Source organism: Papio anubis, chromosome 16 (genome assembly GCF_008728515.1).
Source record: "Papio anubis isolate 15944 chromosome 16, Panubis1.0, whole genome shotgun sequence".
NCBI classification, from domain to species: Eukaryota; Metazoa; Chordata; class Mammalia; order Primates; family Cercopithecidae; genus Papio; species Papio anubis.
In genome coordinates this window covers 18,453,022-18,469,303 of record NC_044991.1, presented here as the reverse complement: position 1 = coordinate 18,469,303, position 16,282 = coordinate 18,453,022, and the positions used below count along the sequence as shown (strand labels likewise).

Below are 16,282 nucleotides of genomic sequence, written 5' to 3'. Positions count from 1 at the left end.
AGGTGGCCTCAGCTGTGACTGCTGCAGGCTGGACGTGGGACCCTGTGATGAGTCTGAGGTTCCTGGAACATTTGGCGGCTTGGCATCACCACTGCAGAGGCTGCCAAGGTGGATTTGGGAGTGTGTCTTTCTTCTTTAAACAACATGACGTGCTCCTTCATGAGCCAGGCCAGTTCGAGAGGTGGCGGCAGAGTATAGGCTGAGGCTCAGGCCATGCAAGTGGTCACTGCACTTCTGTAGAGTGGGGACCACCCAGAGCTAGTGTGGCTGCACTAGAGCTGGCCACAGTCCACGTTTGATTGAAGCTCAAGCCGGGAGACGAAGAGTAGTGAAGGTGTCCCATGGGGGAAGAACTTAATTCTTGCATGGGCCCCAGAATTAGCCTCAGCTGTGACTGCTGTAGGCTGGACGAGGGACCCTGTGATGAGTCTGAGGTTCCTGAGGCTGTGGCAGCCGCGGCACCAGCATCCACAGAGCCCTGCCAGATTGGGTGAATAGGTCTTGTCGTGCGGGACCGGGCAATGAGATCTGGAGTTAAGAAATTGCGTGGATTGTGGGCAATATGCAATGCATATACCATTTGCATTTGCCCGGCACGCGTCCTCAGGAGATATCCTCGGCCTGACTCCTCCGCTGCCCGTATTCGGCTTTCCCCAGGAAGGGCTCGGCATGGGGACAAGGCTTTAGTTCTGCCTCTGTATCTTTGTTGTTGGGCCTTCCGTTGGGGCCTTTTTGGCCTCGTCCTCCTTTTCTCAATGGAAATTTCAAATACTCCCGTTTACAGAGTCCCATCCATTCTCTCTCCTTGCCTGTGCAGTAGTCTGGGCCCTAGTGAATGAGCCAGTTAAGGGCCCAATTGTTTCTTTCTCCCGTTCAGCGCCAAGGTAAACTAATAGCTGGGATAATTCGGACTCCAATGTATGGAGCATTCTTATAATCAAAAGAGTTGTATGAAAGATTCTAAAGTAGTATTCTTAATAGAGCGGTTTAAGTCACATTAACAGAAAGTACAGGGAAAAACATTGCGGGCCATGCTTAAAATGACCCATGAAAGGTATGACATCATGCACCACCCAGGCTTACATCAAAAGTTAATTTTGTTTAGTTTTACCCAAAGGAGTTTAGCCATGGAGCTCTAGTGACTTGATTCCCTTTGACATGAGATGTCTCTTCAGCCCTGCTCACAGTGTAGTCCCTATTTTATATAGACAAGGGTGAGGAAGTGTCATGTGTCCTGGGCTTTCCATTTCAAGTCACAGTCATCACTGTTTACTGACAGTGAGACCAGGGCTCTGGGAGTGAGGCCCCATGGTCAGCAAGAGACAAGAACTAGCATACATGCCAAGACCCAGGAGAGGAAGCATTTCCTTACCAAGCAGTCCAAGTGTATCTATAGCTGCATTTGCCAGACAGATAGAGAAGCTGCCAAGACTCAGAAAAACAGAGATGCACTAAATGGGGCAACCCCAATGTAGGAGTTTTCCTGGGAGTTCCATAGCCCAGGAGTGACTTCAATGAAATCCCCACGCCTGCACTTTTCTCAGGACAGAAACAGAGCAGCCGGTGAATAGTCACAGGCCGAATCCTACAAACAGGCTTAGAGTAGCCCTAAGTTAGGCAGCAGCAGGGATGGGCATGTGAAACCGTTAGGTTAGGTCTGCAGGACTGGGAGCATCGTGGGCCAGTAGTCCTGACTTGGTTTGCTTCCTGGTAGCAGGTGACATAGATGACACATGGAGTTACTAAAGCATCCCAGTGAGGGGCCAGCGGCCCAGCTGGTGGCAGCTGGTAGTGGAAGGAGGAGGAGCTCTGACCTCATTCTGTCATGGCGGTTTATGTGCCTCTTGAAGCGTTTGTGTATATGTGCTTTAGAAGCAACAGAGGATTAACCATATGGAGCCAGCCAGTTCAAAGGCTGTGGCAGAGTATGGGCTGAGGCTCCAGGAGGCCCATACAAAGTCCTACTTCTGCAAGTGGGGGACCACCCCAGACTAGTGTGGCTCCTAGGGCAGTGCAGTAGATTTCACTGAAGGCTCAGGCGGGAGGCCGAAAAGTAGTAGAGGTGCCCATGGGGGAGACTTAATTCTTGCATGGGCCCCAGGGGTGCTCAGCTGTAGCTGACTGTTTACTAAACTAAACATTAAGACCCTGTAGTAAATCTACAAAGTTCCTATGAGCTACTTAACCTTCCTTCTCACATCCCTTCTGAAAGCTGCAAATTAGATTAGGGCATTGGGAGTCCATCCTGTACCTACCACGCTTGCTTAAGATCCCAGAGTTAAAGAAACCATGGTGCCATTTTGCTCTCTGGCATCTCCTCTCGGCCCCCCACCACCCCACCCCTTTGCCGTCCCTCCCTCAGGGCCCATCCTCAGCTTCCAGCTCCCTCCTGCCCAGCCCGGCTTTCCCAGGGCTGCGTCATGGGGACAAGGCTGGTTCTGCCTCTGTCTTTGTTGTTGGGTATTTATTTGGTTGAGATGGCCTGTGGTACAGTCCATCATATTCTCGGTAAAGATTTCAAATACTCCGTTTGGAGTCCCCATCCCATTCTCTATCCTTACCTATGCAGCTGGTCCTGGGCTCTGAAATTGGATAGGCCATTTTAGGGGCTGATCTTTCTTTCCTGAGGCATTTCCCTTAAGGTAATCTAATAACCAGGATAATTCCAGTCTCAATATGTGGAGATTCTCAAAGTCAAAATAGAGTTTACTGGAAGATTCTATAGGTATTCTTAATAGATGGCACAGAGTCATTGGCCAGAGCTGCAGGGGAAGAGCGTTGGGGACATGCCTTATGCCAAGATGACCGTAGAGGTGTGACGTATTGCAGGGCAAGTAGAGAGTTGTTTTTGTTTGGTTTTACTTAGGGTTGGCCGGCAGATCTAGTAGCTTAGAATTCCACTTTGGCTTGCAGATATCTCTTCAGCCCTGCTACAGTTTTAGTCCTATTTATAGACAAAGGGAACAGAAAGTGCTCATGTAATCCTAGGCTCATTCAGAGTCTACAGTCATCCCACTGTGCTAGCCACCTCTAGGAGTAGCTATAAAGTCAAATTAAAGACAAAATGCCACTTATAAAAGACAGGAGAGGAAGCACATTTCCCTACAAGCAATATTAGAAATGTATATATAGCTACATTTGTTGAGCAAATCAGAAGGCACCTTGAACTCAGAAAACAGGATTAGCTGAAGTGGGACGGCCCCAGTAACCAGGAGTTTCCTATAGGAGTTCATGGCCCAGTGACTTCAATAAAATCCCACCATGCACTTTCTCAGGACTGGAAGCCCAGGAAGCCCAGGACGAATAGTGCCAGTCACTGAGCGGGCAGGGTGGCCACAAGTTGGGCAGCAGCAGGGATGGGCATCGTGAGCCATTGGGTGGGTCTGAGACTGGGAACATCCTTGAGCCAGTAGCCTAACTTGGTTGCTTCCTGAAGTAGCCAGGTGACATAGGAGGCTTTGTAGGTACTAGGCATCCCAGTGGGGCCAGCAGCCTTCAGTCGGCGGCTGGTAGTGGAAGGAGGAGGAGCTCTGACCTCATTCTGTCATGGCGGTTTATGTGCCTCTTGGCATTGGTGTGTGTCTTTCTTGCTGACAACAGAGAGTTAGCCACCTTCGCCAGACCAGCCAGTTGAGTGGCAGGGGAGTAGCAGGAAGCAGCTCCAGGCCCGCCTGAGGTCACACAACTTCTGTAAGTGAAGTGGGGGCCACCCAGCCCAGGTGGCTGCCTAGAGCAGTGCAGTCCGTTTGATTGAAGGCTCAGGCAGGAGCGAAGAGTAGTGAAGGTGCCCCATGGAGGCAGAATGATTCTTCCATGGGCCCCAGAGGTGGCCTCAGCTGTGACTGCTGCAGGCTGAACGTGGAACCCTGTGATGAGTCTGAGGTTCCTGAGTCTGTGCAGCCGCGGCACCAGCATCCACCGCTGTAGAGGCTGCCTAGTTGGATTTGGGAGCCACGGAGGTCCATCCCGTGCACTACCACAGCCCAAGATCCCCCAGAGTTAAAGGAAATGCATGGGGAGTGCCATTTGCTCTCTGGCATCTCTCCTCTGGCCCCCACCCGTCCCCACCCTTGCCGTCCCTCCCCCTCAAGAGAGAGACATCCTCAGTTTCCAGCTCCTCCTGCCCATGCTTGGCTTTCCCAGGGCTGCGGCATGAGGACAAATCAATTCTGCACCTCTGTCTTTGTTATTTAGGCCTTCTTAGGTGAGAGTCTTTTCACCCTAATCCCTCCTTATTCTATTAAAATTTCGATACTCCAGTTTGGAGTCCATGGCATCCCATTCTCTATCACTTTACATACACGGCTAGTCTGGGGCCCTAAGTGAGCAGCAGAGCCAGTTGAGGGCTAATTATTTCTCTTTTCTCCCATTCCTTAAAATTAAGCTAATACTTCACAGGATAATTCAGACTCCAATATATGAAATTCTTAAGTCAAATAGGAGGAGTTTGCCATGGAAGAAATTCTATAGTATTCTTAATAGATGGTTTTAGAGTCCACACTGGCAAACTACAGAGAAAAACATTGGGGCATGCTTAAAATGACATGAAAATCTATATTTGTGTTGCTGCTGCCGGGCCCGTGAAGTTGTTTTGTTTGGTTTTGCCCAGGGGTTTGGCCATGGGCTCTGATGACAGAGGTTCCTTTGACATGGATGTCTCTTCGGCCCTGCTGCAGTGTGGTCTATTTTATGGACGAGACAGAAGTGTGATGTGTCATAGGAAACTCATTCAAGTCACAGTCATCACTGTTAACTGGTGGCTCTCACTCTGGGGAGTGGCTATGGTCAAGTTAAGAGGGCCAAGAAACTAACATATGAATGGGACAGAGCATTTTCCTTACAAAGCAGTGAAATGTATATATAAAATTACATTTGGTGAAGACAGGTAAACTACCCGGACTCAAGAAAAACGAGAGATGCTAATGGAACCCCAGTAACGGGGTTTCTATGGAGTTCATTGTCCGGGTGACTTCAGCCAACAACCGCTCCCCCCACTCCTGCACTTTTCCTCAGGACTGGAAGCTCTCAGGCAGCCTAGGGCCAGAAGAGTGCGATCTACAGATAGGCAGAATTGTGGCCACAAAAGGTGGGGCGGCCGGGGATGGGCATGGAAGCGGGCCGTTGGGTGGGTCATAGCGGTGGGCATGCCGGGCCAGTGAGCCTGACTTGGTTTGGCTACGGTAGCCGGGTGACATGGGAAGGCTTTGTAGGTACAAGAAAGCATCCAGCCAAAACCAGCAACCTTCAGTCAGTAGCTGAAACAGTGGAGGAGGAGGAGCTCTCTGACTTGTTCTCATGGCTATTTTTACAGCATGCCTCTCTTGGGCTTACTCACGTCCCTTTCTTTTGCAATGACTGTGAAGATCCCCACCTTCACAGACAGAGAGAGAGCCCATCTTATTTGTTTTTAAAAATAAGCAAAAATGTGAGGGGGAGTCTTGTGAGGATGATGGGAGGGGCTTCCAGAGAGGAATATCTTCCATGGAATTCCTGAAATGGGAACAAACTTGTTTTGGGCAAAGAACAGAAAGACACAAGGGTGGCTGCAGCAGAGTGAAATGAATGTGATGGGTTAAGGCCGTGTGCACACAGTGAGCACTGACAAAGAGTATGGACTTTAGTTGAGATGGGAAACCACTGGAGGATTCTAGCCTGGGGATCACAGTTAATTCTCCAAGAAAAAGACCAGCGGCTCTGTGAGAATACACTGTAATGCAGGCAAGGGTGGAAGCAGGGAGACCAGCTAGGAGGCTGGTTGGGTAGTTCAGGTGAGAGTCAACAGTGAAGAGACAAACAATAATGACCTGAAATAGGCTGACTTGAGAATCTTTAGATTCAAGTGAATCGAAAAGATAATAAAGTGGTAAGTAGACGAGTCACAGGAAAAGAAATGCAGATGATCCTTAAACACATCTTCACACATAAGAGAAAGGCAAATGTCAACTATACTGCAGTGTCTCTGCTATTGAGGGAAATTCCAAAAACACAGCAATACATTCTTTGGTTTGGCTGTAAGGGAAGTTGCATTCATATAGTGCTGGTGAAAATGCAAAATGGCTCGACTCCACGAAGGGGAATTTGGCACAATCTCACAACCTTGCAGATACAGTTAAACTGGAAACGCTACTTGGAGGCGTTTTATCCTGAAGGTATACTCCATAAATAGGAAACAACCTATGCAGAAAGTCCTTGTCGCATTGTTTTCCGTAGCTCAATATGGGAAATAACTGAAATGTCTAGTAAGGGCCTAGTAAAATTAACTGGTTCTTCCGCCTAAAGGAGAACTACGGAGCTGTAAACAAGGGTAAGATGTCTTTTTACTGCTACCGACTGATTCCCAAGATAGGTTATACAGAAAAGGAAAAAGGGAGAACACGCAGTAATATACACAAAAGAAAGCAGGGGGAATAATGTGTGATTATTAAAACAAACAAAAAACAACGCTGGGGAATTCTTGATGATGGGACTGTTTTCTCTCCTTAACTTCAGTGGGTAGCCAAAGTGTGTATTTTCTCAAAATATTATTTTGTTGTGGTTTTCTAAAGGATGTTAACTGTTTACTTTTGACCTTTGAGTTAATTTGAGAAAGTTTTGCTTTGTAATTGATTGTACATTATGTAGTATATAGACGGCTCTTACATATTATTTGATCCTCTCAATGTTTTAAGTTAGGTGTTATATGGGAATTTTACTTGTGTCACATGAGAAGTCTGGTTCTAAGTATAAATTGAGTTTTTTGAAGTTTGAAAAAATAAGAGTCAGATCAAGGATGTAAATTCTAGACATAGGGCATATAAAACTAGAATTTATTAAAAGGTACATATGGGCTGCTTTGGATACTACCTTTTTAAAAAAATCTTTCCTTTAGTTTATTAAAGGAGTTAAGCCTCAGGATTAAAACAGTAACATTAGATAATGAGAAATAAGATGGAGATACTTGTAACTCAGTAATGCTTTTTATTTTTAAGAGACAGGGTCTTGCTTTGTCACCCAGGCTAGAGTGCAGTAGCACAATCATAGCTCACCGCAGCCTCAAACTCCTTGGCTCAAACGATCCTCCCACATCAGTCTTCCACGGAGCTAGGTATACCAGAGCTCACCACCACACCTGGCTAATTTTTAAAATATGTTTTGTAGAGAAGAGGCCTCACGATGTTGCCCAGGCTGGTCTCAAACTTCTGACCTCAAGCAATCCTCCTGCCTTAGCCTCCAAAAATGTCAGGATTACAGCCATGAGCCAGCACACCTAGCCCAGAAATGTTCCTAAAAGTCTGAAAAATGAAGTTATATGCTGTTAAATCTATCAATGGATAACAATATAATATGATATGTCAAATGTCACAGCTCCACCACGATGACAAAACCAGAACAGTTCAGCAAGTCTGAGAACCGAGAGGGAAGTACAGGATTGCTGGAAGCCAGACTTGGACTCTGCTCAGAGCTTTCGGGGAAAAAGCAGAAGGGCATGCGGAGCGCACAGACCGGGGCACGCAGCAGTCACGGCATGCCGTGTCCTCTTACATGGCAGGCCACCTCCAGGTCAGCAGATGGGAATCACCTGATGGGTGGAACGAGTGGATTTAGGTAAAATCTCAGACTGTGCATCGCAACTAAGAGAATTTATGTGTTTGTCTGATGGGTCATAAAGCTAATCAAAGTGACAACACAGGGATAATAGAGCAGGTGAGTAAATGCAGTAAGCCACCTGCCACCTCTCCAGGGCATCAACCATCCCAAAGAAATATTGGGGCAGCAGGATTTGAAAAAGCCAGGAGAAGAGCTCGCCCAGTCCAAGCGCATGACCGAGGACTGAGGGCAAGTTGAGGATCCCTCTGTCCCCAAGGAACCAACTACATTTTTGCCTCACTGTGGTAACTCTGGGCAAGTCACTCAAAACGTCTTAAGGTTTAATTCATTGACTTGGAAAATACGGGTTGTATCCCCTGCTCTGCCCATCCCTCGGGGATAATTTGGGGAACAAGGAAATGACAGATCTCTTTCAGGAGCTGGAAAGCATCATGCCCATGGAAACAGTGAATACTTTCCACCTCCTCGGGGAGCCGCCACACACGCCCCTCCTTCTGTATCCTGGCAATTTCACTACCAAGTATCTGGACTATTCTTCCGGACATTGAATGATTGAACACTTCTGGGCATTTACAAAGCATGAGTCTTCTTAAGACTTTATCTGTGTCTCATTGTTTTTAGCCCAATAGATCTTAGTAGGTCTATAGCATAGATCTACTAACATTCCCACATCTCAGAATAGGGAACTGAGGCACAGAGGGGTTCATTTCACTTTCCCTGATATGTGCAGATGCCAAATAGGATTTGAACCCAGGCCATTCTTGGTGACTTGGATCTGCTGCTTTTCTTTGTTGTCCATCTAATTAAAGGTATCTGCCTGCACAAACAGTCCATTTTAAGTGCAATGAACCTTGCAAAATCCCTCCTGAGAACCCAAATCTAATTCAGGTAGAGTTGAGCAAGACGGTAAAAACTGGGATCAAAAGTTTCATCTGGGAATAAGTTTTTACTAATTTCTCTGCTGTCCTCTGCCAGCAACATGTCAAGCACTGTCTTTATTATAATACATTTCAAGAATCTATAAGAAGTCTGCTCTACCTTGCAAGTTTGGCCACCCATCCCAAGTGCTAGGCAACAAAAATATGGAGACGGAACAAAATCTGGCCTGTAGAAAATAAAAGTAGTGTGGAAATTAAATCACTAAATTCACTTAAGCAAATAATTCCACTTTATTCATTCAGTGCCCCACATTAGAGAAACTCAGTAACTGCTGTGTCATGTTCTTCATTTATTTCACTTGTGCCAATTTATGCATTAAATCAATAGGCGGTGATACAACTACACAAGTAAAGTAACATTGACAACTTAGAGTTCAGTTCTTTTTTGTGTGTGAAAAGGTCTCATTTGTCACCCAGGAGTGCACTGGTGCGATCACAGCTCACTGCGATCTTGACCTCCCCAGGTTCAGGTGATCCTTCCACTCAGCCTCCCAAGTAGGGAAAATATAAGCAATACATGCCATCATAGCAAGTTAATTATTATTATTATTATTATTATTGTGTAGAGACGGGATTTCACCATTCTGCCCAGGCTTGGTTCACTTTTGATAGTAAAGGACATCTCAAATGTTTAGACATTTGCCAGCCGGTCAATTTATGAATATGTCATTGTGGTTCCTCTCCGCCTTGTTTCAAACATAATTTTAAAATGTAAATCTATAAACACAGATCAAGGATTACTTGCTTGTATGGTAAGATTACATTTTTCTTTAAGAATTTTAGTAGAATTTACCAGTGAAATCATCTGAATATAGTGTTTTAGTTTTTGAAAGAGATGCACTGATTCCATTTCTAAATAAAATGAGGCCTGGCTCTGATGGATTCATTTTTCTCCTGAGGAAGGACTTTGGGAGCTGCCGATGTGTTCAGAATTATTCCCCTTTATTATTTTACTAGTTTTCAATTCCTGCCCTCTTAAACTAATATTATTAGTATGACTTCTTTCTTTCCTTTGTGGGTAGCCAAGGTAGAGGTTTATCAATGTTACTGATCTTTTCAAAGCAACTGACTTCTTTGGCTTGCTGATTTTCTGATTTCTGTTTTCATTCCACCGTGATTCTGTGCAGTAATCATTATTTTCTGAATCGCCTCATGTTACACTGCTGTTTTTCTCTCATTGCCCAAGGTGAAGCTTAGATTATGGGAATGAAGATTTTCTCTAACACACATAGCATCCTGAATGTAATCATTGAATAATTCTCACAGCCCAACAATAATTAAAATGATAAATATGTATGCTTTACTACAATTTGAAAAATCCAACAGGGTAGATGATAAATGTAGTGGCAGGATATGTAGACCCACAGAAGTTAAATGATCTTGTAACATTTCATAAAATTGGGGATTTGACTGGACCTTCAAATGGGGAGGAGGTGTGATGAGATGCCAAGTCCTACAGTGCTTTCTGTATTAAACTGTTCTTAAAGTGACTATTTCACATTGATGAGGTTGCCCTAGCTAGAAAGCCAAGGCTCTTTCAATTCTTTCTGCCCCTCTCCTTTGCCTGCCTTCGACACCAAGGAGAATGGTCCAGCAGCATCTCAGCCCATGCTTGTCAACCGCCCACCTTCAAACACTCTAGCCCCGGTGCACATCCCCAAAGGCTCCTTGTGGGATTCCTCAGCAGCACCAATGCACTGACCGTCACTCTATGTTCTCCTAGGTCCTGTTGAAGATCTGTAGGAGTCTACACATGGCAGTGTGGAGAATATATCAGAACTTGTTAACATGTTCTTTCTCTGGAAGAGAATTTTTTTTTTCCTGGGGATTCTAGACTATCAAGTGAATATCATGTTTGACTGCCATCATGAATCAGGCCTCAGTTGGTCATGGACTCTAGCGACTGGTCACAGGAGGTTATGACCAATGGAGGCCTGATTTACGATGGCAGTCAAAGGACGGCACCACTTACAAACTGTCTGGTAGTGAGTATGTGTCTCAGTAGCAACCCTCTCTCCTTGAAAAATAATTTTGTATTTGCCAGCCAACATGGACACTTGCTAAATATTCCGAAAAAACCCAATGCATTTTTCACAAGCATCATCTATGCTTTATTTTGGGGGCCAGTGACTTGATCAGTGTGTGACCTCTGGTTTTTTATTTCACCAAGTGAATAAAAGGCCTTTGCCAACAGAACCGAGCATCATCTGATCCTCATGGTGTTTCTTTTTTTTTTTTCTTATTGCAGGAAACATCTACAGCCCAGGACCACCAACATACGCATTTTTTTAAAAAACAGCTTTATTTAGTAGTTGACATGCAAGACAATTCACCCATTTAAAGTAAGTGATTCAGCGTTTTTACTATATTTACAGGGTTTTGCAACCATTGCTACAATCTCATCTTAGAACCTCTTTATTCCCCCTCAAAGAAGCCCCACCAGTAGTCACTCCTCGTTTTTCCCAACTCCCACACCCCTGGGTCTAGGCAGCCATGAATCTACTACTTCCTGTTTCTATAGTACAATGGCTTTCTGTATTAAACTGTTCTTAAGGTGACTATTTCACATTGATGAGGTTGCCCTAGGTAGAAAGCCAAGACTCTTTCATTTCTTTCTTCCCCTCTCTTTTGCCTGCCTTCAGCACCAAGGAAAATGGTCCAGCAGCATCTCAGTCCATGCTTGTCAACCTCCCCCCTCCATATACTCCAGCCCTGACCCACAGCCCCCAAGGTTCCTTGTGGGATTCCTCAGCAGCACCAATGCACTGACTGTCACTCTATGTTCTCCTAGGTTCTGATGAAGACCTGGAGCAGGGTTCAGTTAAAAGTCTGGAGAAGATGACATCAGACATTGTAAGATGCATTTTTTTGCATCCCCCAAGGCTCCCAGTGGGATTCCTCAGCAGCACCAATGCACTGACTGTCACTCTCTGTTCTCCTAGATTTTGTAGAAGATCTTGATGAGGGTCCATTTGGTGGTCTGGAGGACAAGATGTCATCCGACATGGTAAGATGCATTTCTTTGTCTGGAAGAGAAATGTTTTTTCTGGGTCCTCTTGTCTTATTAATGAAATGAAGATATAAAAATCTGACCATGTACATTATAGAAGACAAATACAATTTTTTTGTTCCGGGGAATATCAAGGGAATATCACACTTGACTGCCGTCGTCCATCAGGTCTTAATGGATCATGGACCCTAGCAACCAGTCACTGGAGTTTATGACCAATTGAGGCCAGTTGGATGATGGTAGTGAAAAATGAGAGCATCACTTACAAACTGGTAGTGAGCATATTTCTCAGTAGCAACCCTTTCTTCTTGAAAAATAATGTTGTATTTGCCAGCCAACATGGACTTGCTAAATATTCCATCTCGACCTCCTGACCTCAGGTGATCCATTCACTTCAGCCTCCCAAAATGCTGGGATTACAGGCGTGAGCCACCGCGCCCAACCCACCATAAGTATATTTTTTTTAAAAACAGCTTTCTTGAGACATAGTTGACATGCAAAACAATTCACCTATTTAATAAGGGTGATTTAGTGTTTTTACAATATTTACAGGATTGTGTAATCATTATTACAATCTAATTTTAGAATGTTTTCATTCCCCCTTCAAAGAAACCCAATAGCCATTAGTAGTCAGTTCTTTCTTTTCCCCAACCCCCATACCCCTGGCCCTATGCAGCCACTCATCTACTTTATGTTTTTGTAGATTCGCCTACTCTGGCAATTTATTTTAAAATTTAATTTCTACTTTAAGTTCAGAGATACATGTACAGGATGTGCAGGTTTAAAGATATTTTGCTTTCCTGATTTCTTTTCTTCTCAATTAATTTTGATATGAAAATCTGACAATGCACATTATGTACAACATATACAATTCTCTTTGTGGGAGTAAAATTCAGTGGGAGTGTCTTCCCAACTAATACATGATACACTGGGAGGTTTTTAAAGGACAGCATCCATTATTGGCTGTAATGCGGAGGCATTTTCTTCAACACGTTTTCCTCCTTGGGTTAAGCATTGTGTGTTTGCCTATTAAATCAGCATTAAAGGTAAATTCTGTGAACAAAGATCTTATTTTTCCATAGGCATCCTCACAGTTTTGGAGGATGCTGACCTATGGCTCAACCACCCTACCGCTTCTGGTTTTCTAACATTATCAAGGGAATAACAGATCTGTGGGAAGTACACAGCAGAATCTGCTCCTCACAACGCATGCAGCAAATGCAGTAAGTACCATGAAGTTACTTCATGAGGAACAAACGTGTTGCTTGAGTGTATAGAAATCTGATTCTGGGATCCTGCTGGGAAGGAGGATTGGGGGTCTCGCGAGAGAAAGTGATTTTGCTGGTATAGGACTCTGGCCAGAGAGGCTGTAGGAAGATTTGTCAACGCACAGCAAAGACCAGGGGATCATGTGTGAGGCAGCATGGCTTCAGCTGCAGGAGGAGGAGTGGGTGAGTCACTCTTTCTAATCACTTGTACTGATGTTTTTGTTTCTAAAGACTTGTTTCTGGGGAGCCTCGGCAAAGAGGACGACCCTCCAGGTAGGGAATGATTCCAGGTAGCATCTGATGGGAAAGGGTTCCCAAGGGCCTTCAGGATATCCCTGCTGCTTGAGGGGCTAAGGGAGGGGATATGAAATCAGAAACAAAATGAAAATATGTGTAAGGTCTGGTTTGTTCTTTTCAAAGTTTCTTGGCACAATGGTAAGAACTGTCTCTAGGGGCTAAAAGGGTGCTGTGTTCATAAGGGTACTTTGCAGTACGCCTGCTCTCCTCTGCCCAGTGAAACATCCAGACCTTTGGTTTGGATTAATCAGCACTCCTTGGGGTTATGCACAAGGGGATGTAGGGCTGGGCACTGAATGTCATCTGTAATGAAAGGACTCTGTGGGACACGGCTCTCTCACAGGCATTTACTTGAACTTAAGAGAAAAAGTTCTTCTGCTGCATGCCAAGCGGAAGTTGGTAATCGCCCTCTGAACTTTGAGGACTTTGATCTTTGGAGGATCCTCATTTTACATAATGAGATATAAAACTAAGTGGGTACGGCACCCTCTATCCAGTCTGGGGCACTTCATTAGACCCAGAACTCTGAGTTTGATGCTGCCTATCATTTGCTTTTCCTCATGAGACCCCCTCTGACTACCTAGGCATCTCCAGCACCTTCTTTTTTTTTTTTTTTTTTTTTTTTTTTTTTTTGAGACGGAGTCTTGCTCTGTCGCCCGCCTGGAGTGCAGTGGCCAGATCTCAGCTCACTGCAAGCTCCGCCTCCCGGGTTTACGCCATTCTCCTGCCTCAGCCTCCTGAGTAGCTGGGACTACAGGCACCTGCCACCTCGCCCGGCTAGTTTTTTGTATTTTTTTAGTAGAGACGGGGTTTCACCGTGTTAGCCAGGATGGTCTCGATCTCCTGACCTCGTGATCCGCCCGTCTCGGCCTCCCAAAGTGCTGGGATTACAGGCTTGAGCCACCACGCCCGGCCCAGCACCTTCTTTATTAGAGACCCTCAATCAACATCAAGGTCCAGAAGAAAACATCAGAGAGGGTGAGATAGAGCTCCCCTGTGAAGACATGTTCCCTGAAGACAGACCTGGTTCCTCCCTGAAATTTCTCTGACACCGTTAAGTCTACTTCTTTCTTAAGGTCACTACTCTGATTGCTAATGAATTGTTTAGGCTTCTGCAGAGATCTGGGCTATTATGCATAGAATAAGTTAATATGTATTTCTTTGTGTCTGGCTGTTTTGCTCATGTCATGATTTTGAAATTCATTCAGGTTCTTAAGTGTAACTATAGTTCTTTCATTTCCTTGTTGCATAGTATTCCACTGTAGTCAAATATTATAATGTAACCACTCTACTGTTGATGGACATAATTCTTTCCTCCTTCCGATTCTAGGCGCTTCAGGTGGCACAGCTTAAGGTGCAGATCACACCACCCACAACCAGTCCTGAAAATGGCCCAGAAATGGTATCAAGAAACCCTGATCAAAAGATATGAATCTCTTAAGGGGGTGTACGCCAAGGTCCTGAGGGACATGCGCTTTGCCAAGAAGCACATGAAGAAGGACCTAAAGAAGGTGCAGACCAACAATCCCAAAGCCATGAGTGCATGTGCCGAGGCTATCGAGGCCTTTGTAAAGCCCAAGGAGGTTAAGTCCAAGACCCCAAAGGGTGTCAGCCGTAAGCTCGACTGACTTGCCTACATTGCCCATCCCAAGCTTGGGAAGTGTGCTCATGCCCGCATTGCTAAGGGGCTCAGGCTGTGCTGGCCAAAGGCCAAGGCCAAGGATCAAACCAAGACCCAGGCTGCAGCTCCAGCTTCAGTTCCAGCTCGGGCTCTCAAAAGTGCCTGGGGACAGAAGGACTGGTGCGACCCCACCCTCGGGCTGCCATCTGCAATGGGACTGGGGTCACCATGTGCTATTTGTACAAATAAACCTGAGGCAGGAAAAAAGAAAAATAATTTCTTTTTTTTAACAATTGTGGCTATGACAAGTAATGGTGCTTTGAGTATTTTTTTCAATGGTTTTGGAATACTACTGACACTCATTTCTTTGAAGTAGATTATTAGAAGGGAACATATCTTTTATTGTCATGAATAATGCCAAATGTTTTTCAAACTCACCATGCCAATTCATGCTCATGTAGTAGCATATATGAGCAGACATTTCTCCAAATCCTTGTGGACTCTTAGTTTTATCTCTCTCTAAAAATTCCATCACTGTGGCTAGTCTTTCATTTGTATAGCATTTTACTTTAAAATTTTAACCAAAAAATCTGTTTTAATCTAATGATGCAGCGCAGTAGGTTTGTTTACACCAGCCTCACCACAGACACATAAGTAATGTACTGTGCTGATATTACTACAGCCATGAAATTACTAGGCAAAAGGACATTTTCAGCTTTCTTATAATCTTATGGGACCACCGTCATATATGCAGTCTGTCATTGACCAAAAAATGTCACATATGCCACATATGACTGTACTTAATAAGCAGCTGCTTAAGTTATAAGAATCAAAAGGATAATTGATATAAATGGAGAATTGGATACTATATGGGCACTTCTCCATGTTGCCTCCTTGAAGCATCACAATTGCTTTGAGGCATAATTAGTTCGCTTATATTCATTACACAGATGAAGAATGTGAGTCTCAGTTAAGTAAATTATTCACAAGACACACCAAGAGCTGGATCTCTCTGACACCGAAGACCAACTTATAACCTAACATGCTACACTGCCGGTAGTGGTGAAGTAGACTCGCCATAAGATGAAGTTTGCTTCCGTAGCTGGGGGTGTGAGCTTAGTGGGGTTGGTGTTACCAATCATTGCTCCATGGGTTCGAAATTGGTCTTGCAGAAACCCAGATGGAGAAGCTCTTGGCTGAGGGAGTGAAAAATTACTGAAAGGATATACGAGTGCAACTGAAGGATTATGCTTCCATAGAGCGTGTTGTTGAGCCTCTCGGAGTAAGAACAGATAAACAGAATCACCCAGTCTTCGGTTGTACCATTCGGTAAGCATTGGCATGCCATGCTCAGTGCTGTGTTGCTGGGACATAAAATACATCTCAGGCACAGCCCCCCCGGAAATGGACCATTTTAAAATGCACTGGGAAGCAATGACTAATATGAGTGTCCCAACGATCAAGTATAAAACACAGTAAGCCATTGTGTTTAGTTGTGCACTAGTGATAAATATTAACATTTAAAAAAGACTGGCCAAGTCCATCTTAATTCTTGATAATG

At 44.7% G+C, this 16,282-nt stretch overlaps 2 long non-coding RNA genes across 2 annotated transcripts; both read left to right on the top strand.

Annotated features, from left to right (window-relative positions):
* The first annotated feature begins 11,291 nt into the window (after nt 1-11,291).
* LOC116270738 lies at nt 11,292-12,737 on the top strand. Its single transcript, XR_004178909.1, has 3 exons — nt 11,292-11,378; nt 11,468-11,532; nt 12,618-12,737. It is a non-coding gene; the product is annotated as an uncharacterized LOC116270738 (long non-coding RNA).
* Nucleotides 12,738-14,096: 1,359 nt separating this feature from the next.
* Nucleotides 14,097-14,548, top strand: LOC116270737. Its single transcript, XR_004178908.1, has 2 exons — nt 14,097-14,176; nt 14,431-14,548. It is a non-coding gene; the product is annotated as an uncharacterized LOC116270737 (long non-coding RNA).
* The last annotated feature ends 1,734 nt before the right edge of the window (nt 14,549-16,282 follow it).